Here is a 27686-nt window from a genome sequence, read left to right on the forward strand (position 1 = left end):
TACTATCAATTAGAATTGGATGATATCTTGCAAGCCAGCAAAGAACTTATGTCTAATTAATAGAGATGGTGAATTAATTGTGCAGGTAGTTTGTGTGTTTGGGGATTGTTATTTATTTATTTAATTAGCATATCAGCGAACAGGTCAGAGAAGAAGCACCAAATCTCAGAACTCCAAGCTTGCCCATCAAGATCCTTTGGATGCTCTCTACACTGTCATAGTTTCCCTTAGTTGAACAAACAGCTCTTTTACATTCTTGGCATCATTGTGGTCTGCTTCTAACTAAAGGACTGAAGTCTCTTCTCATTTTCTGAGTCAATGAGAAGAGTACTCAGCGAATGAAAATGTGTAGATTTCAGTGCTATTAAGACTGTTAGAAAAAAGACTTCGACGCTACCAACCGCTATATTTCTGAATGGTATTTCTGTGCAGAATTTCAGAGACTTAAAAGGAGGACCTCTACTCAGTGGATTCCAAACAAAGCAGAAGATATTTGTCTAGATATCCACTTAGCTCCCTCAAATTTTTCAGCAGAAGCCTTCTCAAATATAGAAAAAGGCTGCAGAGGTCATTGGGAGGGTGGGAGGTGTTTACTCATCTAAAATCACACAAAATTTAAATTTAGGTGTTGAAAATCTGTTTTAGTCTTATCATCAATGCAAAGATGCTTTATAATTACTGAAAGTTACTTGCAAAATTAAGAGAAATCAGGTAATTACTTAGATGTTTAGACTACTCACCAGGTCTACTGATAAATCTTAGTTCTCACTGGAACAACATTACAGACTTTTAGGATGTATTCTTTATTAAATCTCTGAATAAAATTCACTTGTTTTGAAATCTTTAAGAACTTTTGCATTAAAATATTTATTTATTCTCTATATCCCTAATCTGTATTTGAAATATTTTTCTGTAGTCTTTTTTTAAGATATATAAAATGAAAGGATTTCTATTTACTGTAACATCCACAGCGTATAAATCTTGTGATGTAGATCCTGTGAGTAAAATGTTATTGTTTGTATTAACTCATTGTATTTTGATTTAAAACTTCTCACATACACTGATAATTATTTCACTATGTCAAGTGCAATATCAAAGCATTTTCTGAGCTGAAATGTGAATGTTATGCAAAACCCATATTAGCCTTTATTAAAATTCAGCTATGTTAACAGCAGTATTAGGACACTCTCTAATAGTTTCGTTTCTAATCAGGCCTTAGTGTACTCAGGAAGACTAGTCTGCAATGCATGCGTTCAGGACACTGCACTATGGATTCAATCCTCTTTTGTATGCCCAGAACTGAAGAGACAATGCAATATAACGGGGAAAATACTTCTCTAATCTAGAATGGATTGTCATGTAAAAACCAAAAAGTAAATAAAATGCAGACTTAAATTTAATAAATTCCATAAATAATTTTGATGTGAAAAAGGATTTTTTTCAACAAATACACTGTCATTGGAGAGTATTCAATATTTAAGGATGCTAGCTGTTTGCTGCAAGAGTCTGAGAAACTTCACTCCCTCCCCCAAAGTCCATCATGAACTGAAAGGTGCTTGGAACCTTGAAGAAGCAAGCCAAAAGCAATTACTTAATATAAAATTTGTCAAACTGCCTACCAGGGATGATGAGGAGCAAGATTTATTTTTATGCTGTGAAAAGTGTTCTTTGTGCTTTGCAGACAGAATCAAGAAAAACTGTTTACCCTGAGGATTTTGCAGGCTCCTTACAAAAAGCTTTCGGTGTTGCACCTTCTGTATAAGCCCTGAGGAGCAAAGATCTTTAAACATTAGAGAAGAAGAGAAAATATATAAACTATGTTTTCAAAAAGGTCAAGAACAGGAGTTGATATTGTAAATGCTAGAAACCCCTCCTGCTCCAGGGTGGTAAAGGAAATTGAACATAGGGGGCAAGAAATATAGAGTTTGATATAAATCACAGAAAGATAAATAAATTTATCTCATTGATTTCTCTGAGCTTTTCAAAAAGGCTACAGTTACCTATCTAATCAGTTGTTTTTTCTGTTAGTCTTGCTGGGAAACTGGAAGCAGTTCCACTTCTATCAGTACACATTTCAAGTTCTTCTGATTGATCACTATTTTTCTCAGTGCTTTGGAAATAAAAAGAAATAATTCTGTCATCTTTCTTTACAAAAGAGCCCTCGGTATCTTTATGATGTTTCCAAAAGGAAAAGGAAAGACTTAAAGAGATAAGAATATACAGGCTTTCGCACAAATTGTATTAACTTACGTTGCTAAAAGCTAAAAAGGCAACTTCAACGTTCCTGAACATTTATGAAAACATACTCACACTTTGTCTATATTAAGAAAGGTTAATGCCTGTGAAACTAGTTGAGTATTTTACTTTGCTTTAGAAACCTCTGTTAAAAAAAATGTAAGACCTCTTCTGAATTTTGAAGCCTTAAATGTTCTTTACTTTTTCACACCATCGTATACTTTTTACCTTACGTATTTTACTGTATTTTTAAAATACTGTTCTATGTATCAGTTTCTTCAGTATTTGGCCTGAGTAAAAGATGTCCAACATTTTATAAGGTATGTCTCTTCACAGTTTGCTATTGGCAACTTAGTGAAGGAAAAGTAAAGATAATTCACATTACTTCAATCTGGATATAACTTTCATCAAAATAGTCTGAAGAATTACAAAGAGGAGGACTCATTTTACTCCTTCTGAATCTGAAATTAGTTAATTTAAATACTTACGTTGTTTTCTGCTAAATAAAACCTCAACACCTAAGTTCTACATCTTTGTAAATATCTCATGCAATCCATGTGCATGTTGTGATTCAGTGTGGGAATTGAAAACAGTGTGAAACATGAAACTAAAATTCAAGAGGAAATATTTTACATCTAGATTCCTATTGTTTTTGCACTAAACAGTATTCTGGCAAAGAGAGGGAGTAGTGTCTAATTTCTATCTTAAGGCACATTATGTCAGGTCACAAAGCTTATGGCATTGTCCTGTATCTTTTTTTTTTTTTTTTTTTTTTTTTTTTTGTTTCTTTTAACCTTTCAAAGCTGAAGAACTGACATTCATTAAGTATATGTTTTAGATCAGAAGGAAAGTAATGGAAAATGGTTGATTCCAATAGCCTTGAGTATTTGATCCTACTGCTCTGCAATGCTCAGATGTTAATAATGATGGTAAGGAGTTACCAATCAGTTAAGTAGAAGGAAAGAAATCCTCACACTGTAACACCTTTCCTACAAGATAAATTTTACATCATTATTTTTGAAATATGACCTTCTCAGCAGCATCTGTAATTTTATTTTAAATTAAAACTAATATACTGTCAAAATCAGTCTCCCAGTTACTGAGGATAGCAATTGCATTCCATGGACAAAAAGAGAGCTTGAAGAATAATGTTGAAAACTTTATACCACAAAGAAATTCAGATATCCTTGAATCCTAAATAATAATAAATATTATCTATGCACTACCAATGAATATTAAATGCAGATTCATCTTGCTGTCAGACTTAAATATAAGATATAAAATGAAATAAAATAGAATTTACTCGTATTAGGAACATTTTTTATTCTTCTGCCTAATTCTATAAATTAGTAAAATAAATAGCAAAATAAAAACATCCATACTGCTCATAGGCCAGCTGTTATTTGCTGCTATGTTTCTTTTGGCAGATGATTTAACTTATACAGTGTTATATTTATGGTGTAAAGCTATATCCTGAATAATAAGTTAATTGAGACCTTATAAGAAGAAAAGGCCAAACACAATAAGAAGAAAAGTAGAATATTCTAGAGGTTGTGACTGAATTTCCTACCTTAAATGATAGTGGATCTTTAGAGTAGAATAAAAACAGTACAGGCTAATGAAAAAAAAAAAACCTCTTCTTTGTGACTCTAAAGTGATGGATTACTCCAGAGTGAGAGGGTAAACATTTCTGAGAGGTGCACAAACCACTTTCCATCTTCTTTACTTTTGTTACATCTTATAAGATTTGTTTCTTTTCTCTAGAAAGAGAACACCTCTGTAAGTATTCTCAAACATTTAGTCAATTCAGACTGACATTAGAGGTAATTATATCTTCAGTCTGTGAGGATTGAGGTCTCAAGTTCAGCTTGCAAAAAAATGTCATCTGAGTACATGACACACCTAATGGCATTCATCCAGCTTCCGAGGTATTTATCCCAGACACGAAGTCACACGAACTGCACACTGAAATTATATTTTGACCAAATGCATATACCTCTTTTCCCTGTGGTCCCCAGAGGCATAGTCTTAGACTAAAAATGAAAGGAGGACCCAAAACCTTCCTCACTGGCTGAGCCTAAGCTGCTAGGCACTATGGATCAGTGTATCTGCTTTCTTGCCCTCATTTTAGTTCTATTATTCTTATATTTTTATGATTACTCACCAGAAAAAAAAAAAAAGGCAGAAGACTATTTTGTAGTGAACAAGGCTAGTCTTTTAACTGCCAAGGGGATTTTATGGAGGATGGTAAAAAGTGAAGTGGGGGTAGAATCAAGTTGTTACTCTTCCCAGGAGAATATTTTTGCCAAGAATCACACAACAATATATCATCTGTCTTTGTTTTGTGTTGACAGCCAGTACAGCTGTTGGGCACTGAACTCAGTGCTACCTGCTGTGCAAACATCTAGGAATATTAGTTCCAGAAAGATTATTTTCAAGCTAATTTCCTGATTTCCTTCACTTACTGTGCTTTGTATCGCAGAAATGGTTTATTCTTTTAAGTGAAACTAGAAAACACACTCCAGAAGAATGCCTCATTTGGTACTGTACTCAACACTGGTGGGGTCACTCCCTGAGTTCCGTGTCCAGTTCCAAATCCCTCACTTCAGTGAAGACATTGAGGTGCTGGAGCAGCTCCAGAGAAGGGCTGGTGAATGGTCTACAAGAGCAAGTCTTATGAGGAGCAGCTGAGGGAGCTGAGGGTGTTTAGTCTGGAGAAGAGGAGGCTCAGGGGAGCTATTATCACCCTCTACAACTACCCAAAGGATGTCATAGCAAGGTGGGGGGCAGCTCCTTGTCCCAGGAAATTGCTAATGGAACAAGAGGCCATAACCTCAAGCTGCATATGGGGAGTTTCAGGTTGGACATCAGGAATAATTTCTTCACTGAATCAGTGGTTAAGCATTGGAATGAGCTGCTGAGGAAAGTGTTGGAGTCATAATCTTAGGAAGTGTTCAAGAAACGATTGAATGTGGCCCTTGGGGCTAAAGTTTAGTTGACATGTTGGTGTTTGGTCAAAGATCAGGCACAATGACCTTGGAGGTCTTTTCCAGCTTCAATTATTCTGTGGTTCTTTAGGTCAATTTTTTATAAGGGGAAAAGTCAGCAGCAAATTGCAGCATCCAAAGTCACTGTAAAAGTAGCTTGGGCTGTCAAAGGATAAATTCATACTGCATAATATTCTGAAGCATGCTGAACCAGGCTGTGGTGTGACTCCGGCTTTGGGTGGCACAGTCAGACCTAGGCAGAGATTCTTGGAAGCTGAATATCTGCTCCACCTATGCTTAAGTGTCACCCAAGAGCAGGACCTCACCTGGCATTAAGCAGTCAGAGACTGCACTCCCTGAGTGCCTTTAACACCAGCTGAGAATGAAGACTGTGGTCAAATGGGGCAAGACCCACTACTCCTTTATAGCACTGCTGGCTGAAAAATAAAAAAATGAGGATATGAGTAAAATGTTCATTGTCACAGTGCAGGGAAGCCACCTGAAGGGCTTCTGTACTATTTTAATATACATACATAAAAAAATGCACACATATATAAATAGCCATGTGTATATATATACATATATATGAATTTATATATATACATGTGTGTATGTGCATATGTATATATATGTGTATATATATGTATATATGTGTACATATGATATATATTTTTATATATAAAATATTTGGAAAGATAAAAATTAATAAAAAATTAATAATAAAATGAATAATTAAAAAATGAAAAGTTGGCTGCTTAAATAGAGTTATTCAAGGGAATAAGGACACAGCATATTATGAAGGATGTTATAATTAGGGCAATAAGATAGAATATGAAGTTGACTGTAGATAATTACAAAATGTAGTGCACACACAGAGAAATTATTCCACTTTCATATGTTATAATCTGGGCTTGGTAATGACCATTAGTACTCACAATCAAGACAGAGCTTCATAAAAATACCAGCTCAGTGCTTGGCAGAAGGAAAAAATACACCCAGCTGAAGTGTAAGAATTATTAGGAAAAAATCAAGGACTATATATTCATTACACAAATATACATATATACATTACAGCACTGTGAATTTCTTCTCCCCTCATCTTTGAAAAGGATGCAGGAGACCCCAAATGTTTCAAAAGGATACAAAAGCTAACCTAACCAAAAGGCATATTATAAAAATGTGCAGAATGAGAGGTCTTAAGAGCATCAGCAAGAACAAACTTTTCTCTGACTTTCCCCATGTAAATTCTAGGATGATGGAATGAAGCGTGTGTGTTACATAACATAATAAACTGGCTAGATAAAAATGCTTTATTGTATTTTGAATTTCTTACTGAACACACATTTTAATCCTTCTTACAACTGAGCTTCATTAGCTTAGAAAACAGTTAATTTACTCATGAAAATAGAAGTTGAGATTTTTTAAATAAATTAATTCCTTAAGTAAAAGAAATTAAAAAAAAAAAAAAAAAAAAAGAAAGTATATATTGCAGGCTTTTTTAGTGACCATCAAAGTTTAGTATTGCGATAATTTTGGCTCCTGAGTATCAGAGACAACATATTATTTAAGCCCACAAAATGCAAGGCTCTGAAAGGGCCTGCATTAACATCATGTCCTTAAATGAAAAAGGATATCAGTGCATATAGTCCTGAAATGGTGTAGAAAGTTTGGTAGTAATCACTAGGTATATTTATACTAGTGAATTTTGGGTTTTATTTAATATTAATAATTTTTGGTGCATACAATACTGTAGTATGCTGTGCCCTTAATGGCATCCACAGTATTCTTCACTTTCATGTAACAAGGATAAAATAACTCTTAAATAAAAACAGTTTTCCTGGTTGAGAGCTCAAATCCAGCAACACAGCCATTCAAAAATACTTAACTATACCTAGGCTTAACATTTCAATACTCAATCAGTTCGAAAAACAATTTCCAGAGACTAATTTAGATGGAGTATAGATAAATAAGTTTTTACTCTGACTCTCAAGACTTCCTAAGAATATGAACACTTGGGAAGCCCAGCTTCTTCAGGTAATCAATTTCTGCTTATTTTTATGTCTAAAGGCTCTCTGAAATTGACATCCATGATTTACGGCTTTCTAGACCAAGCCTATCTTCCACAAGAATCCCCAAAGCTTTTTATTCCCATTTTTAACTTCTATCACTTTGAAGGTCAGAGGTTTGGAAGGAGCACAAGCAAGAGGGTGTTCACAGAACACATTTATTGGATAAGTACCATAAAAACCCCCAAAAAATTAACTACTAGTTTCCTGAAGAAGGAGGCGAGAAGAGTTATCAAAGTCCTTTAGATAAGGATTTAGTGCTTAGGACATTCATCCAGTACAATAAATGTTCTTGGTTTATTTCTCCTCTGTGTGAGGAGACTTAAAACCAGGGTTTCTATTTATGTGCTTTACATTTCAAACACTTAATCAGCCCTCGAAGCTGAATGCAAACTCCAGATGGCCCAGAGGAAACTTGTAAGCACTAAATTACAGCCCTTGTTCTCTCACTTTTTCTTTTTCCCATCCTGTCTTCTCCAACACAGTCCAGAGATGCTTCAGACCAAGAAGAAAAACTTCCTACACTGCAGATAGGGCTCCTCACACTCTCAGTCCTCACTCAGCCTAACCCACAGTTACCTGGCTCCATGTCAATCACATGGCTCCAGATGTGAAAATATGGCAAGACCCAAGATGTACAGTCATTGGGTAGTGTAGTGTTTCAGTACTTGCCTAACAAGTGAGACTAAGAGAGTCTTAGGCTCATCCTCTTGAGCAAACTATTTTAGTTTGATATTATAATAGCCCAGCAGTTTTTGTATAAGAAAAGCCCTGTTGTGCCAGAGGAGAGCAAGGAAGGCTGTTCTTCCCCTTGCAAAGTTAAGCCAGGAGTTAAAAAGAAAAAATCAAGTTGTTTTAAGAAAATATATGACATATCATCCACACAGATGCAGGACTACAGTGGAATAGGCACCAAGACCAGTACAGACCTCCTCCTTTGGACACTTGATGACCTGCTGTGTTAACCCACCTCTTTCCCTGAGGAAGACAATCTGCACTGACCTTAATTAAGACTGAGGGAGTCTTTGGAAAGGTGAGCCTAATGGCAGAGAGAATAAGATACAACAGCTTGTCCTGTGTAACATTTTCATGAGTTTTATGCTCTTGTGTATTAATACAGATGATGGCTGTTAGTGTTACTGTGCCTGGACTGGTATAACTGGATTTATTATCGCTAAAATGTCAAGTAGATTTGCAACAAATTCTTAAATACCTATACACGGGGTGTTATATTTCATACTTTAAAGATTTTGTTTGTAACAAAAAGAGTGATTATTGTCAATTTTTTTTTAATGAAAAAGTCTACTCTTTAAGGGTTTAAGACACATCCTTTCCTTCTTACTTTGCTTTTGGATTTCCAAACAAAATTAATACCTTTTGCCAGTATACCACTTCTCATACTTATCATGTTCTTGTGAGAAACCTATTCCAACAGTTGAGCAACTAATACTTAAATATTAAACATTTTTCAAGCAGCCTTTCTTATGATCTTTTCTTTGTTTTATGAAATGACCTACTGAAAAGTACTTTTGGTTAAGGTTTTCTTTATTGACCTTTCAATATCCTAAAAAATGCTCATGGTTCCAGACTACTCATCAGGTCCTGTGCTGCACAAACAAATGTAATTTAATTACCTTATTTTGTAGTCTAAGATTAAAGGTTGGTGATAATAAATGTCAATATAAAAGAACATTCAGATACTTAACAAGCACGTAAGTTAATTAACTATTAGTTCCCTTCTTAAGAAATTGCTTCTCAAAAGCTGTTACCAGCAGTTAACAGCTGGTATAGTAGCTAATGGGGAGAAGAATTTCCAAGGACAAATATAATATAAAAACAGGTGCTAACTTTAGCAGAGATTATTTTTTCCCCCCAGAAAACTGTTGATATTGTACAAAGTAGCATATATTCTGTAAAATAAGAGAATTTGCCAGTGCGCAATACTGCACCTATGTAGAATCATTAAAAATTTTTGGTTACAAAGGTACAAATAATTTTATTAAATTTAAGATGACTTCTTGTTTCAAATATTACTACTTAAATGTATTGCATAATCTTGGGTGTTAGTCTGATTCCAAGAAGAATATTCAGCTCTTTCACAAACATAGAAGAAAACGTTTTCTTGGACAACAAATGGTACTAGTATTAATGCAGACATTTTCAAAAAGGTGAGCTTATTATCAGTGTATTTTTTATCAAATGAAAAGTGAAGTGAATTAGAATTTGATGTCCTGAATTCACAGTTTGGTGCATCTTAGTGATTACAAGAAAATGCATTTTAAAAATTACTACACAGGAATCTATTTTCAGTGCTTATGTGAAAACGAGGATAAATGGAAGTAAACACTGATGTTCTTTTTAAAATCTGTTTGTGATTTTGCTTTTCAATTTTAACATTTTTTATTTATTAAGACCTGAAAATAGAGCTATTTTAAAAGTTCTCATCCTATGACATTAATGCAGTACAATGCAGGGTTTTGGCTTGTTTAAGAAAGCACACATTCATATAAAAATAAATAAAGCTTCAATTAGCATTTACTTCATCTTTAAAAAAGGGGAGAAGAATTTTCAAATATGAAAAGTTTAAGAAGCAATTTGAAAGTAATCTTGTCTTCCCAAAGTGAGCAACTACAGCTTTTCAGAAAGAATACCTTGTTTTGTATATTTTTGCCTACAAGGTGGAAACAAATAGATTGCAATCCTTAGAAGACTTATGCAAGGTTTATAATGTGGTTGCATAATTGTGTTATGTCCAAGAAATCTAATAGAATTACAACTATGGAATTGGTAATTTGTTTTCATAAATGTTTGGATATTCCTGGGGAAAAAAAATTGAGTATGGCAAAAACTATTATATTAACAATAAATTATTTGATCTGTAAGTTTTTGGCTCATACACCTGTATAGTGTAAGACAGAACATGTAAAGGGTTCACGTGAACCAAAAGCTGTCATTATATAGCACCATATACATTTTATTTCGTAGAATAGAAATGTGGAATAGTTTGGTTTGGAAGGCCTCTTAAAGATCATCTAGTTCCAATCCCCCTGCCATGAGCAGGGATGCCTCTCAATCAGGTTGCTCAAAAGCCCAGTGAATCTGGCCTTAAACACTTCCATGAATGGAACACTCTCCAATTCTTTGGACAACCGGTTCCAATGTCTCACACACCTCGCAGTAAAGAATTTCTTCCTGTCATCTAATCTAAATCTACTGTGTTTCTTCTTATTCATTGGAGATCTGATTATGGAATGGCAGTATGACATTTAACTTTCAGCAGAAATGGTTTTGGTTTACAGTAGTCATTTTTGAAAAAATTTAGAAAGACAAACATCCTAATATTAATACTATTATAACCAATATTGTTTAATCAATCTATATTCATTAGGTTAAGTGAATGTGATAGGTAGAAAGGTGAGTCAGATCTACTTGAGACTAAATAACAAAAAAAAATTCCTTAATGAAGCAAAGAACAGAAAAATGTCCATGACTTAATTTTTTGTTTCCTACACAGTTCTAAAAATCAGTTTTACTTTTCTATTGCAGCATGTCCTGAAACACAATACAGATTTTCAGTATGGCTTGTAAAATATTTTCATGGTGTATCTCCATAATCATGTATGCTGTTATTTCAACAGTGTGTAAAAACAAACAAACAAAAACAACCCCAAAAAATGAACACACTGTGATATAGAAAGAAGGCCTGAGTGACTCAATTTACTCTAGATTTCACAATTGATAGCTGATTTTTTTTCCAGGTTATACATCTGTCTCATGCCTTGACATAAGCAAATTACGGAGGAATACCTTAAAATAAAAGTCTGGATACATTGACTATTTCTAGAAACATAAAATGCTCAAAATTAAATCTGACAGCAATGAATGAGTATTTTACCCTGCTAATAGTTTAACATATTTGAAAGTAGCAGAAACTGTGGTAAGTGGTAAAACCTAAGGGGAAGATAGAGAAAGGGTGGAACATTTTGGGTGATTACATTTATCACCCCAAGTAACTCATGATGGAGCCCAACAGTCTGGGAGAATACTTGCCTGTCCTTGGGAATGGTGAATGAATTCCTTGCTTTGCTTTGTACATGTGGTTTTTGTTTTACCTAATAAACTGTCTTTATCTCAACCCACAACTCTTCTTGATCTTACCCTTCCGATTTTCTCTCCATCCCGTTTTCTCCCTATCCCACTAGGGGAGAGTGAGTGAGCAGCTGTGTGGGGCTGAGTTGCCTACTGCGGAAAAATGGTGACATTCCCTCTCTTCAGGAGTGTGAAGTATTTGCACAGATTAATTTCTTTTGAATTCATTTAGACAAAACAGAAGAAAGATAAATGCAATATTAATAGATATGAATGACACAAAGGCAAATATTTCTTAGGAAGAGATTTGTTACTATATAAAACACAGCAAGTTACAAATTGCTTTGCTATTTAGTGATGAAAAATTCAGAGGAACAATCCCAAGGTTATTATTCCATAAACAATATGAATGACAACTTAACAGAGTGCTGTGACTCCTCCTAGCTCCATTGACTGTTAGTAAAAATTCTAATTTCCCTTCAGAGATAATTAAGAAGATAATTTCATATTCCATTGAAATTAAATTGGAGACTATGTGAAAAGACCTGAGAATAAGTAAGTTTCTTTTATTGGGTTTTATCTTTATAATGGAAATTTTTAATCTGTTCTCACTTAAGAGTAACATAATGAACTTGTATTAACTTTCAGCATCTTGGAATCTTGTATTATAGGATCTGTATATATGAGGTCATCTATATGTGCACAGGAAAACAAAAGTAAAAGATAAAAGTTATTTTTCCAAGAATAGTAACATAGTAGTTTGAACTCCAGATGGTAATCTTCACTGGGCTAGATGTTAATTTCTCTACTATATAGTCTTATGGGTAATCTCTACTATATAATTTTATGGGTAAATAGGACTATATAGTCCTATTTTCTGAAATTTTCTAATTTTTTCTCTAGTTATCTCTATCGCCTTTGACAAAAAAATTCAGTGATTAGTTAAATCAATATCATTTGCACAGATTAAATCAGCATTGCTTTATTTGTTTTCAAACTCCTAGTAGTGCAGAATTTTACCTAACTATTTTGAGTATGCAATCTGAATTTAGTGCTTTGAACAGAACATTTCAAGGATAGAGCTGAACAACTAAATAGAAATTAAAGGATTTGAGAACATTTACTTTAGTTTTGCTGCAATCTTGCACTCAAATGTGTGAAACAATGCCTGGTTGTATATGAGGTTTTGTGCTGTTTTATTTTTTAACATCTGCATTTTCTGTCTCCATCTTCCCTGTTTTACCTCAATAAACACATTATATTTGTGTGTAAAATCTTTTGCCTTTAAAACATTACAGTCAGTAAAGCCTACCTCAATTTCTACATAGATTAAAATTATATCAGTCATGTCCTTTACCAGTTGCAGGTTCTGCTTTCCTTTATATCCAAACCACAAAAATCACGGAATCACAGAATGTGTCAGGTTGGAACGGACCACAGTGGCCCTGGCCATTTGCTCATCTGGTCCATCCTTCCTGCTCAAGCAGGGTCATCCTAGAGCTCTTTGCTCAGGATTGTACCCAGACTGGCACAGCAAATTTTAGAAAGAAATGTTGGCCGTGGCTCAGTTGACAACCTGAGACCTAGCAAGCCTTTTTAACACCTTATCCATCGTTCACTACTTTTTTTTTGTTTTTTAAATGTATGAGTCATGGCTAATGTGTTTGAAGAAAAAACATAGAAAATCTCTAATAAAAGACATGCTCAAATTCCTCTGTTTGCATAGATGAAAACATAATTAAAACACAAATCTACATATTTAAGGAGTAAATTTAAGAAGTAAATCTACATATTTAAGGAGTAAATCACAGGTTATGTGATTGCACATAACCTGGCAAATCACATGACTTCAGACAAGATTTTTTGCATTATTTAGAATAACTATATTTTCTCTGATATCATATAGAAATATCCTTTCTCTAATTTCATTTTCATTTGAAAGAAAAAGAAAACAGCTCTTGATACATACAAGTCCCAATGTATTTGCAGGTTTACCTAAATGCCTGATTAAAAACTCATCTAGAACTTTAATCCCAGGTCATCAAGGCCAAATATAATAAGCAAACTGAAATATAAATTTGTATAAATTTACCAATCTTTTATTTTGTTGAATTCAATCCTATAATTTATTCAAGTCAAGATGCAAACACTTTTTTTTCTCTTTTGGAACTGTTTAGTTTTCAGAATACATCTTGTATTACATTTTAATGATTTTGATTATTGTTGTAACAGTGGTGGAATTTTATTATTTTTTTGAAAATCACAAAACCCATTCTAAATAGGAATTAATTGTATCCATCCTGTGAGATGAATGATACGTTGGGGTCTTTTTAACAACATGGTGTAGAACGAAGCAGTTATGGCTCAATATGCACGAACAGGTTGAGATGAATATAATTCGTTCAAGGCTTATGCTGGTATTACCTGTAATATCCGCAATACCACCCCTGAAGCTGGAGAATGACTTGTAAATAGAAGTGACCCAGCTGGAATTTATGGCCACACACACGTGCAAAATATTCTTTTCTGCTTCAGAAAGTCAAAATTTCATGCTTTTAATGAGAAATGGTGATCAGGATTTTACCAAAAACAAGAGTAAAGCTATATATAGGTACATCCTGTGGTAATAATTCACATTAAGAGAGGTACTTTGAACATTGTGTGACAAATATTTGTCCTTAATGATAAATATAAGGAGAATACTTCTCTTCTAAGTGTGAATGGGGACAAGGTCAATGCCACCACCACTGGCAGCTCTTTGCAGTTTTGCACTTTACCAGTAGGATTTTACAAAGAGTATTATTTTTCCAATGTAGAAACTATTCCAATATTTCAACACACTACACACAGTGGAATATGTAAATTTTTGTTACTTGTGCATAACTTATGTTTACATTTTATATTCTGTTCCTAACAGGAGAGAAATTGCTACAGAACAAGAAGAATAACAGAAAACATTAACTCATAAATATCATTACTTTTTTATTCTTCTCACTGCTATATAAAAGACAGTTGAAAAGTTATTTCATGACATACACACAGAAATAGTACAATAAAAAATCAGTCTGATGGTTCTGAAGTTAGCAAAGTAATTTTAAACTGCCAGAAAAAAATGCCTTGTTTATTCTCAGCAACATTCAAAATAGTGAATATCACTGCAGTATACTGATATGAGACTGAAATTGGTGAGTAACACCATTTTAACAGAATATTTTTATGAATCTGCTTTCTGAATGCACTAAGGACTTGTAAAAGTAGAAATATATAAGGATGTCTAAACAGTATATACTGATAGACACTCTACAGGTTCAGTTAGCACAATAACATGCCATTTTTTCAGAAAAGTTTAGAAAATTGACAAGGTAATATAAATGTTAATATAGAATTCCAAATAAAAACTACTGAAAAAATGCTTAGAGCTTAATATCTGAGAGAGGGGAATAGAACTGTTAAGCATGCTTTTAAAAAGTTTTCTTTATCATCTCAATTCTGAAGTTGTCTCAGGAGTATTGAAATCATTGTTCTAACATTTTCAATTCTTTCTGGCTTTTTTCTTCAACTTAAGTACAACTTTTACTTCCTAACTCTTGTTCTGGTCTCTATTTTTCTTATTAAAGTAATTTACCTTCCTTTTATTTTTGACAGCAGTCATGCCAGTTTTTACGAGTTTTTTGTCTTGTAGTAGATAGTTCAAAAGTATTAAATTCTATGAGTAGTTATTTGTAACATCAGTAGTGGTCTGGGGATTTATTTATGCCTTTCTAAAGCACACATATTATTTGTGTACATATTAATTTGGTACACTTCAATTAGCAGTGTAGAAGTGCAGTGTCACTTGTCCTACTCAGTGTCTGCAAGCTTAAGGACATCAATAAGTCTGACTAGTACAAAAGATTTTAAACACCGTCTACCAAAATATTTGAGTCTTTTTACCTGCATTAAGTATAACTGTTTACTATTGGTGTCAATGGTGACATCTACACCCGCTTTCTAAACACCAGGCCAAAGCCACAAGTCCATTTTATATCTCCCAGGGGTTGCTGCTGGCCTTCTAAGCACCTCATAGTCAGACCAAAGTGCTGGGACCTGTCACTGTTTCAGGACTAGTGTGTGTTGGAGGACAGCTTGTATTCTTTTTAACTGATGCAAGGAGGACTTGGCTGGTTAGTTCATTTTCTTCTGCCAAAAAATCTATGCAGCTAAAAATAATTTTAAATTTGTTGGATTATTTTGAATTTGAATTTTTGTTCCTTTTTCTTTTAGCAGTTACAAAATTATAATTTTTTCCTATTTCCAGTCTTGTGTTTTTTATTTTCTAAACTGCATGGGAGCAGGCCATTCATTCTCATTATGTGAGATAAACACCGATGCCTGCATAGCACTGACAAGTTCAATACCTACATGTTTGCACTCTGTTAGTTGAAAAGTAGAGACTGAGAGAGCCTGCTCTATGAGTCCTGTTTCACCCTGTGGTAACACCCAAAGCTAATTTTTTGGTTATACTACAGTAATTTAGAAGAAGTTTTGTCAGTGGAAACCTTTTTATATTGTTTTCTCCTCTTTGCATTTCAAATTAAAACTTATCGACAAACAGTGTGAAAAAATCAATTAATATATTTAAAGAATTGAATAAAAACATGTTTTTTTCTAAGACTATTTAGTAACTGATGTTCTACAAGAGACAACAATGGGTCTTATAAAAGCAAAGTAAGAGAAAAAGAATTAATGCAAACAAAAGGGTATCTATGGGTGTAGAATCACTGCTTAGAAGCAGCGAGTCCTTCAGCATCTTCTGATGCTATGTGCAGTATGATGAGGCCAAAGCATCTTGTTTCATCCACTTATTTCACAGTCAGTATAAGGCTTTGCAAATCCCTGTCCTAGGCAACATTTTGCCATTGTCCTAATCTTGACCAGCTTGCTGTGTCTCTGATTCCCTTCTCATTCTTTTGAGCTTTCTAAAATTTATTTATTTATTTGTTTATTTTAGTGACTGCAAGGATTTCAACAAAAATAATTTCCTCATGTCTTTCCAGTGTTCTTGGTAGTAACAGAAATGTTATCTAATATTAAGTGAAATGTACTGGGAACTCAGATAAGAGAAGGTAGACCTCCAGGTGATCGACTTAAATTTTGTACAATAGCTAGGGGCAAGAAGATAAAAGCCCTCATCCACCCATGTCCTCAGAATAAATACTTCTAAATACATTGGGAGACAAAAACTATGTATTTGTAGACAGTTTATAAGAAATTTTTTTTAAAAATTAGCCATGTGAAATACTCTATTAAGGCTTTGATAAGACTGAAATGTGCACATCATCTTCTGTTGATATTCACACAAGTAGCCTAACCATTGCATCATAAACTTGCACAGGTTGAGATATTAAATGCAACCTAACCTGAGAAGTCTTAGTTTCATAGAACTTGAAAGTATACAGAAAAGGCTGTGCATGTACTTAGAATAATTGTACAAGTCTTATTTTGCAGTTACTTTGTTCTATTGTGTTTGTTTGGTTTTTGCTTAGTAACATAAAACATGGAATCCCTGAGGATTATTATATTGTTCATTGTCATTTTGGTGCCTTGCTGCACTTTTTAAGTCTTCTTCTGAACTTCACTCTTGACACTAAGGAGAGCTCTGAAAATTGGATGCATATTATCTTTGAGTACTCCCACATAGGAGCCAATTGATATAACAACTTTAGGTCCTTGGTGTCTGTCAAATGACGTTATTCTAGAAAAATCACATAAGGTAAAAGCACTTGACATAAATACTTGATCAGGAATCAATGTCTTGACAAAGTTTTACTGTGTTCCTGGAAAATTATTCTAGCTTAGAGTATGGAAGGATCATCCTTCAGAGGCTTAAAATATTTGAATTTACTAAAAAGTGACTACTAGCAATTCCCTGGTTTTCTCTCCCTCCATCCCTTAGCAGAAACAATTAATATTTGCATATCACTTGTTGCAAAATATTTACTAAGATACATGTCAAAGACTGTTGTAAATGCCCAAAGTGCTAGGTTCTAGCCTTCTCCTTACATATTTTAGAGGTTTTCTGAAAGGTCAGCTTACTCTGATTCAGTTCTAAACCTCCTCTTCCCAGGGACCTGGCTAGCCATCTAGGTCTCAGACTTTCCCTTCTTATAGAACTGGGTTTGAAACATAGGAAAACATACATGGACTTATTATGGACTTATTATTATTAACTATTATTAACTATGTACCTGTTTTTCTAATATTCTTTTTTATATACCACATATTAAATTGTTGCAATGGAAACAGCATTCAAATGTCAATAAAATTGTCCAAGTCAGTATTTTTAACAAAATGCATTTTGTACTACAAAAAGATAGATTTGTTATGGTCATTATTTCCCAAAAACATCATCCTTCGAATGACAAGAATGCACAGCTTTGATATTAATATATTTTAATACATATATTTGATCTTCTTTCTGTTTTTCATTAAGCTTTCAAAGGAGATAATGTTCCTTTTGCAGCCCTGGTGGTCTAATGAGCTATAAACCAGAGACTGTGGATTCATATCTTCTTTGTAATATACAGTTTTTTGGGATTTTTTTTTCACAATAATATGGATTACTTTCCTTGTTCAATCAAGCAAGAGACAGCGTGCTCAAGTGAGTAAACCTAGTGTTTATTGGAACCACAGTGACCACCCTCTGACCATTATTAAGTTCTTTTCTGGTGTTAAACTGGTCCAGTCAGGCACATGGTCTGGCAGGCTCACTCACCATCAGGAAATTCTTTTGCACACACACTCCAGAAACCTCCTACACTTCATGCTCTCTGATGTGCTGTACCTCCACTGGGCATCTGGAAGATTGAAGACCCTCATGAGTACAAGAGCTGGTGATTGCTACCATTCTGCTAGGCACCTGTAGAACTTATCATCTGCCTGTTCATCCTGGCTAGGATGTCTGTCACAGACACCTACCAAGACATCCACCCTGCTGTCCTTCCCCCTGATCTTCACCAGGCACTCATCTTCTACAGGCACTCAGCCTTGTGGTCAAATTCATCATCATCATCATCGATTTCAGTACAATGAAAACGTGTGGCTAAGGTGCCATTTTATTGTCTATTTATTTCTTTATTAGTGATATTTTTCCCTATCTTCTGACAATGAATATTCAGATTTCATCACTCAATGAATGCTGACCTTTTTGGTCAATGAAAAGTTAAAGCTATCAAAGGTTTCCAGAGTAATAAAAAAACACAATAGTCACTCACATTCAAAACAAGCATTTAACCAACATTCTGAATTTGATTTTTTTTTGAGGCTGAAGGTAATGCAAAGAAGAAAAGTTTGTACTGTAGAAACAGCCACCTCAATCTTGACATGTGTATGCATGTCTTCTAAAAATCATATACTGTGCAAATTCTACACCATAATAAGAGTTACCAGATAACCTTACAATGCTGAAGTTTACCTTTCTCATCTCTTAGGGCATTATTTCCCAAAGCAATTATTAAATAGAAGTTGTGTGTCTATAAGTGTCTAAATTAATTTATCAAAGTTTAAATATGAGCACAATGTAGTAAATTTTAGATAATGTCAAATTACTTTTTAAAGCAATTATTATATTATTACTTTATAATGATGCTTAAATGTTTAATTGCTAATAAAGGTATCCTAAGGAGGTATAAAATACAAGGACTTAAATTGGTTGGCTGAATAAAATCACCTGCAGATATTTTTCTGTATTTGCTCCCTACTAAATCAGGAAACACATTTAAATCAAAATTCCAGTAAAACCAGCAAATCCTCCTTTACAATTTTGGGAACTTTTTGTTTTCAGCAGTGAAACATACCACCCAATCTTATATTGGTTTTGAAAGTGTATTTTATTGATATGGTTTATTGTTACATATAGACAAACCACACTCTTCCTCTGGCAATACACCTACATTACTTCCTGCAAACAGAGAAAATTGACTAAAAGGAAAGGTATTCAGTAATCCAGGCACAAAAGCCAGTACCAAGCAGTAATTGGAAATTACGTGTTTGCTTGGAAACTGCTGAGAATACTGCTTTGTTTCAACTGAAGAGAAAAATAAAGTATGCAGTAAAATAGCAAAATCTTTTTCTTCTTATGTGTGATTGATCTCAGTTCAAAGAAGCAGCATCAGAGAACACTAGATACAGTACTTCAGACTCAAAAATCTCTCCCACAAATATTAGAAGACATCCAAAGATTAGCTAGATAACATTAGACAATTCAGATGGAGTTATTAGGTTATGGGTCCATAGATTTAAACTCAGATTAACAGTAATGAAATATGCCTACTAAGAATAATGGTCCTTTCAGAAAAGAGTACATCTAATCAACTGTGTTATGCACCATTGAGTTTTTGTTCAAGGGGCTTGCTGTTTAATAGCTGTTTGGTGGCATTTGGAACTGGATGCAGTTATTAAACAACGTAAAAAGCTAATTTGTTTCTTGGCAGGAGGAGTTAGCCCTTTTGCTCTCATTCAAATTCAAATAAAATGACCCACAAGTAAAATAACTGCAGAGAAGGAAGGGATACGCATGTGATAATGAAGAAACTGACAGCCTATTATTTGCAATCCTGCAGTCTCCTGTTGGAAAATTAAATTGAATAGAAGTGTAGACGTATTTTCAAGTAGTCTGAATCTGAAATAACTCAAACAAAATATGGAGAATGGACACAAAATCAAGAATATTTTCTGTAAAAAGGGGGGTTTTTGCTTATTTTTCATTTGTCTAATTACTATATACTATAATGTAGCCCATGATAGTACATCATAAGATATTACAACAGCATAAAAGTTATAGGATGGCAAGATGTCCCTGGCCTGGCACCTTTATTCAAGAAAACCCTTCCTGAAATTAGTTTGGAATGATATGAGAACAGTATTCATAAGAAGTATGCAACTGGTTCATTAATGAATCCTTTCAACAATTATGAGGTTAATTGTAATTTTTTACCTGGTTTCATAGGATCAGGGATACTGTGATACCCAACACAGAGATTCAATGAAATCAATAAAATAATTAGCTTTTGCTAGAGATTCAGAAATAATGCAGTCATTCCCAGTAGCTTCTTTATAAAATAGTAACAAAAATAAAATTACTGAAGATGTCTATGAATATCTGATCTGTTATACTCAAAGGTCATCTACAAAGACAATTTAGAAAGTTAGGGTAGGCACTGCATAACTGCCACACCAAAATAATTTGTTGCATCCATTTAAGGGAAACTTGAGATTCATCTGACCAAACAGGTACAGATAAACAAGCAAATACACATCATTCTAACATGGATGTGAGCCCACAGTGTCTATTCATTTATATTGTGTAAAAAAAATTTAAAATACCAAGCTCAGATTTTGCTATCCATATCCTGTTAGATGATGTCCAGACACAATCATTGAGTGCATCTGATCTTGTTGTGGGCCAGATCAAAGACAGAGAGTTTAAACCAACTCTGAAAACTTTTATATTTGATTTTGGTTTTTAAAATGCACTAACAAAATTCATAGAATAGTAAATCTGGTTTTGTATCGGTGTATACTTAAGTAAAGTGGGTCCATCTGATCTCCCTGTTATGCCAGCCAGTTTAAAGCCCATACTGACAGGGTCAGTCTGGCTTTATTGTAGATCACCTGAGAGTACAGGCCTGAAATTGAGTGGAAGGGTTTAGGGCTCTATTGTTGTGTAAATGTGGATGGTCATAGAAGCTTCATTTCAGCTTGGAACAAATTAATCATCCAGCCACTGAGGTTTTTCCCTTGTGTCTATGGATGTATTTGCAAACTAAATGGGGACAGATTGCTTTTGGCACCGGTATGAAATTTTCATACTGTTAAATTATTAGCATTGTCCTTGATCCTGTTTTAGCCTGTCCTAACTTGTGGTCTTGAACAAATGCTCAGGTAAGACAAACTCTGCATGTAACTGAGATTATTCTTAGTAGATAATTTGCTTATGGCCACCCTCTGTGATCAACATGGACACAAGATGTACCCTGCAACTTATTTTTAAGGTCAGAGGACCACTTCTAATCTGGGGGTTTTTGACTAGTATAGGTATATTTTGCATGAATAGCATAGTCCTTGGATAATTTTGGACCTTTTCAACTACTACTCTCAAAACTACTGCTACTCTCTTGTATGGAAAAGACTGTGTCAATTTATACTCCATCCTGTGTAGTCCTCTAACACTGTTCCAGGAGGCATTGGTCTATGCCTCAGCTTTCCCTTCCTGCAGACACTCCAGGCTGACATGCTCCCTCAATTATACTTACCTGTGCCCTGGAAGAAATCCATAGCCAAGCAGCATGAAGACATTCAGACTTGGGCTCAGAGTTAGAGGATAGCTGCAGCCTTTGTTTTACATAGCTGTCTACTCAAGCTCAGTTACCATTCTTCTACCCTGAATTATGTCATTTCAAAGGTATGGACTGCCACCTCAGTACGCTTGTCAATTATTGTGATGAGCACCATAAAAGACTTGAGTCAGTGATTCTTTTTCCCCATATTTCAGGATTCATATTTTAACTTTATTTTTCCTTCAAAATTTAAACGAGCACTCAAAATATCAAGATAACACAAAATGTCTTAGAAAAATTCTATTCAACAATATCATTAATTTCCATTTTACTTTTTTTTAGAATTAAGTAAAAAAAATAGTATGAGATAGGGAATGTCAGCCTTGAAGGAATTGCATGGAGAAATTTCATGCATCCATTTCCTTTTGTGGGTCACACAACTGCATCTAAGACTACTATAGCATTATACATTTATTCTCATTTGCATAAATCCATATGAACCCATATGGGAAAAAAATTTCCTATGCTAACCTACTACTGTTATTAGTTTAGTAGATAGGATTTAGAGCATATTTTCTTCCCAAGTGTTTAAATAGATGTCTCCAAATACATTTCTGTCTGAGATGTGGCACAAAGGAGGTGATGCCACAAGATGACTTTTAACAATCACCAATTAAGTCCTGATAGAAAAAATGCCAGAACTGCAGACTCACATAGGTCTGAATTAATTGCTGTCAATGGCTTAGATGTTTTTTTAATGAAAAACTAATGTTGAGGAAGCCTGTTGAGGAACAAGTGCTTATGGGATTTACAAGCATTGTTTTAGAGGCAGATATCAGAAAGTGTAGACTAGTTTGGAACAACACTTAAAGCAACCCACATATATAAGAGAAAAATAGAAGAAAAAAAAACATCATAGCATCCATTCTATGGCACAGAATCATTCCACATATAACCTATTCTTAATTTTCTCAGTCTTATTCAGTCTTGTATAGTGCTTTGAGAAAATGTTTGGAATGTTGCAAGATGAAAGGAGTAGAATGTCAAATAGTTTACATCTTTTAATTGTACAGTTCTTATGGGAAATACAGTTTCTGTCATTGTGAAGTGTTTACCTCAAGAGGTATGCATACAAGATTTCCCATACAATAAAGCAAGGCATTTCTAAACATGTCACTTCCATTTCAATACAAAAGGAATTAAGCATAATTAACCTGGAGAATACTTTTCTCACATTTTCAGCAAGCTTTTCCTGAAGTATATTTTATAATTTTCTCCAGAATTTCCATCTGAGTTTCTCTTCTTTATGAAGTACTAGGAACGAATAAGCAATTTTAGCCACCTCAGATTCTAAGGAATATGAAATTTGGTATCATTTTACACAGAAAATCTATTATTTTTTAAAATATGAAACACTTGAAAAATAGTTTCAAATTCTTGATGGAAACAATATCAATATGAATCCTCTATCCTCTGAATGGTTCCAAATATTTACAATAATTTATTCCTTTAATATTTTTTTCAAAATATCCAGAGACACTCTGACAGTGAATTTTGTCATTTGTCATATTATTATTTATCACAACAAATGAAGTTAAATTTGGAGAAAAACAAACATAGTCTTATTATTCTCATCAACCTGTGCTTTGCTGTACTACCTACCTGAATTTTATTTTAGCACTGTTCTGTGAATCCACATAATATGTTAATTAAGATGTTATGTGGGTTAGGCAGTTTTAAGATTATGATATATTTAGTAGGAATTCAATGTCAGTAAAATGCAAAAGAATTTATAATAATTTTTAACTGTCAGTTCTAATATTTTATTGTTTCTGTTTAGGGATGTTTCTGTCAAACTACAATTTCAAATGCAAGAGAATGCGTTATCTGATAAAAGTCACATTAATTTTACAAATTACTTGAAGAATAAATTTGGCATGAGATATTAATGCTGAATTCTGGGTACACTCAGCAGTCACTTTCTTAGGGACTTGATCAATGTTTATCCCCAGAAATGAAATAAATAAATAAGCTTTCTGAAGAACTTAATTAGAATCCACCTGTAAAGAGAGAATTTTTTTTTTTCCTCTAAAACATAATATTCCAGCCTTTCATATCAGGTGGCAGCTAACAACACTCCCAGTGTACAAATACTGGTCCTGAATCTGCTTCAGTCTAAGTTATGTTTTCATACCAAGCACAGTCCAGTAGCAATCCTATTACAACTCTATTTTTCTTTTCTAGGTCATGCCCAAAATTAACCACAGCCACGGCATGTTAGGATGCCGACACTGAATCCCATGAACATAGTATTTAACTGTCAGCTCACTGTCAGGATCATTTTGTGCTGTCCTAAAGAGCTCTCCTCAAAATAAATGTGCCACAGAAAAGCCCACCCCTCAGCAGTGTGGGTGGAAGCAAACTTGTTGTCTCTCAGGTTTGGGCTAAGGACCAATCCCCCTATTTTTTTAGCAATATCATCATAGCTGTAGGATTCTGCTGTCTCTGAGACATACATAGTGTCATGGTATTTCAGTACATGTCTCCCACACCCTAAGGGAAGACTCAAAAGTATTTCTTTCACTTGACTTTATATCATCAGCAATTTTCATTTTATAGAGAGAGTAGAAAATAGGATTTTTTTTTTTTTCTGGTGGCAAGTTACAGCTAGAATCTAGATTGGAGAAACAAAGATGTTGGAACACAGTACAAAGTCTAGGTGAACTAGGTCAAGAATCATAGATATCTTTTCTTTCATCAGGTCTTCAGAAATTTCCTGCTCTTTTGTGAATAAAGCATCCTTTTTTTTCAAAATATAAAATTATTGATATCTTCTGTTTGTTTTCCAAGATAAGTCTATCTTATTAATAATTGTATTCCACAAGTATTCTCTTTTCAATTTTTCCTGAATTAAGGTGAAACTGTTAGCAAAGTAAAAGACCATAATTTTTTTAAAACTGTTTGAATCTTTAGTCTCTCAGTTTTGACAATCCTGTTATCAGGATTTAAGTGATGACTGCTAGAAGCCAAAATACTTGATTTAGAATAATGTAGAATAAGTAAAAATAGAGGCCAGGAATGCACAGAATGCTGTTTTAAATAAGTCAGCAGACTTCAAAGGCACCTAAAAAGTTGTTGCTACTGGATTTTTTTTTCATACTGAAGACTACTTCACACCTATTCACCAGTCTTGTGACGACATGTCATATTTTGATACTGTTCTTTTCCAAAATAATTTTGTCTTCATATCTGCTTCCCTTTTACTCCAATGAAATCATGTTAGATATTGATTAATAAAAGCCACTAGGGAATTTAAATTCTAAACGAAGGACATGTTTGTGGGAGTTTTGCCAAGACAAAATGTTAAACCATTTAAAATTTTCAGACTTAAGAGATAAATATAATATTTTGCTGCATTTTAGGTGACTGGTCATGTAAATAGATGCCCTATCAGTGTAATGAAACACTTTTAAACTGTAGACAGAAACAATCTACTTGAGGATTTCAGTCTGTACTCATGGTGCTGAAAATTACTAAAATGCAGTAGACTAAGAGGTTGGCAGGAATAAGAATAAATCTTTGCTCAGGAATCTTTTAGAAAAGACAAAATTGCATAATTCGATGAACATAAGTAGAACAGGCATAGAAGATTAAAGGTTTTAATTTTTCTATTGTACTTTCTATTGTATCTATCCTCCATTTTAAAAGATGCCTGTTAAACTCCATTGGAAAAGCCATTAAGCAGGAAAAATTAATGGCTTTCACAAACAGCATTCACTTTTCTACATTCCTATCCATCACCCTCCTTTAAAATGGTGAAAATAAGTAAACTGTACATTTTGAAATTTTTTTGCCCTGTAAGGTGCTTTGCAACTTCTAGAAAGCTGTTTCAGGGAGCTGTCAATCTGAGAGTGTTCTACTTTCACACAGACTGGGCAGCAAAGCTATAACCACAGAAGGAGAAGATAGTGCTAATATATGTAAAAGAATCTGAGAGGGACCATGGGCAAAATTCTCAGAGATTATCAAGATAATTGTGATGATGCTACAGAAAAGTGTATTAAATATTTCCAGTTGTTTGTTGTTCTTTGTTTAGTATTTAACCCTGAGCAAGTGTAGTGATAGACATGTTATGTACAGAGCATATTATTTTACTCACAGTACTTTTTCCTATAGTAAAACTCCTCTGTAGTGCCGTTATAGTATCATACTATACTAATTTCATCTGAACTGATATTTTTGATGAAAATTTACTTGAGATTCCCTTAATATATTAGCTCATTTTGTGATTTTTCTTTTAAGGGAAAATTTCCTTCTTTTAGATTTAAAAACAAAATATTTTAAAACAAAATAAGAAGAACTGGTAATGTCAGAAGAACTCTGCTATGTTATACTGAAAGAACAGAAAAAAATATATATAATGCTTTAGTCTGTCATGATGCTTCTTTCCATACTGCTTCTTCCTACATATAATTGAGCATGATAAGCAAAACCACCTCCCTGTAGCATAGGAGTCCCAAAAAGAAAAAAAAAAAACATGGGGATGAAAGAATTGTCTTTATTCATATAAAGCAGTTCAAATTAATTTATTAAGAATTAATTTTGGGTTGTCCAATAACCTAATCACAATGGTCCCTCCTGATTTGTTGAGTTAGGAGTACACAAACATAGAGCAGTTTAACAGATGTCCTGGCTTTGTATAAAAGAAACTATCTACCATATATTTCTAACAGTGTCAAGAAAATCTGCAGGGAAATGTCTGGGCCATATGTTTGATGTAGCATATCAGACAAGAACTGACCTTCTAGATAGAAATGCTCAATCCAAGAGCCTTAGCAATGTCATTTTCATTTGCTTTACTTACTCTGTATTCAGTGTACAATAAGCACGCTAGGGGATTGAGAGCTGATGTCTGCCTCATGTGAGAGGAGTAATAGCTCTCATTACATCTGCCACTGCAAGTGAAAATGCAGATTCAGCTGACAAACCATCTAAATTTGGCTGAAGGATGGAAAGTAATTTGGTGAATCAGAAATTAAAACTACTACAAACTTTTGTTTGGTTAGTCCATCTTTACACAAGTACTGAGCTGAGTTCAGCAAACTACACTTTCAGAAAATCATAAAATAGCAAGTCAGACCTTTATATTTTATAATGAGAAAAATATTAAATATCTTAAAATATGTACATAATCAAAGACAAGTTAATGTTTTTCAGAAATTTAACCTTTTTTTCTTTTTTTTAAATTGCCTTCTCCACTGTAATGTCACATAATTTTTTAAAAGCTGTTTCTAGAAATGTAGTTTCAAAGGCCTACATATTTCAAGTTGTCATAATCTTAAGGATCCTACTGGGAAAGTCAGGCTGATGGACAGTCATAAAGACCCTATTTCACCTTTGCAAAGAAGTAATTATATGGCGTCCAAATGCTTCCAAATGAACAAAATGGACTCAGGTGAATAAACCCCACCTTCTTTTAGAGCAATGTTATATCCATTTCAATGGAGACTACTGATTTTTCTGAGAAATCTTAAGTCTATTGGCTTTCAACTTTATATCTACAGTCTGACTATTTCATATTCAGTAATTTGTTGTCCTGAGAGAATGCTGCTTGAGGGGTTAAGGGATGACAGAGATACTTCCCTCTCTGGGTGAAATATTTCTGACTGCACATGTGGAATATTAATATGTCTTTCATTTCTGTCAGCCCTTTTTTACACCTAGCAAAGAGAATGCATTAACACAAAGCATTCTAATTTACAGATTGTATTATTTCAAATGCCAGAAGGACTAAATACATGTAAACCCTGTCTCAGGTTTCACCTGTAAGCAAAAACATCCCATCCTCCAATATGGTAAGAAAATTATCCCATCCCAGACATCCTGAGAAGAGAACAACTCTGAAAAGGGAGCAGCTTAAGTGACAGATGCAGCTGTGGAAAAAAATCAAATGAAAAGGCCTTAGACATGCTTGGATTTGATAGTGGTGTGTC

The sequence above is a fragment of the Onychostruthus taczanowskii genome, unplaced genomic scaffold, assembly GCF_017590055.1.
Source record: "Onychostruthus taczanowskii isolate IOZ18803 unplaced genomic scaffold, ASM1759005v1 scaffold77, whole genome shotgun sequence".
NCBI classification, from domain to species: Eukaryota; Metazoa; Chordata; class Aves; order Passeriformes; family Passeridae; genus Onychostruthus; species Onychostruthus taczanowskii.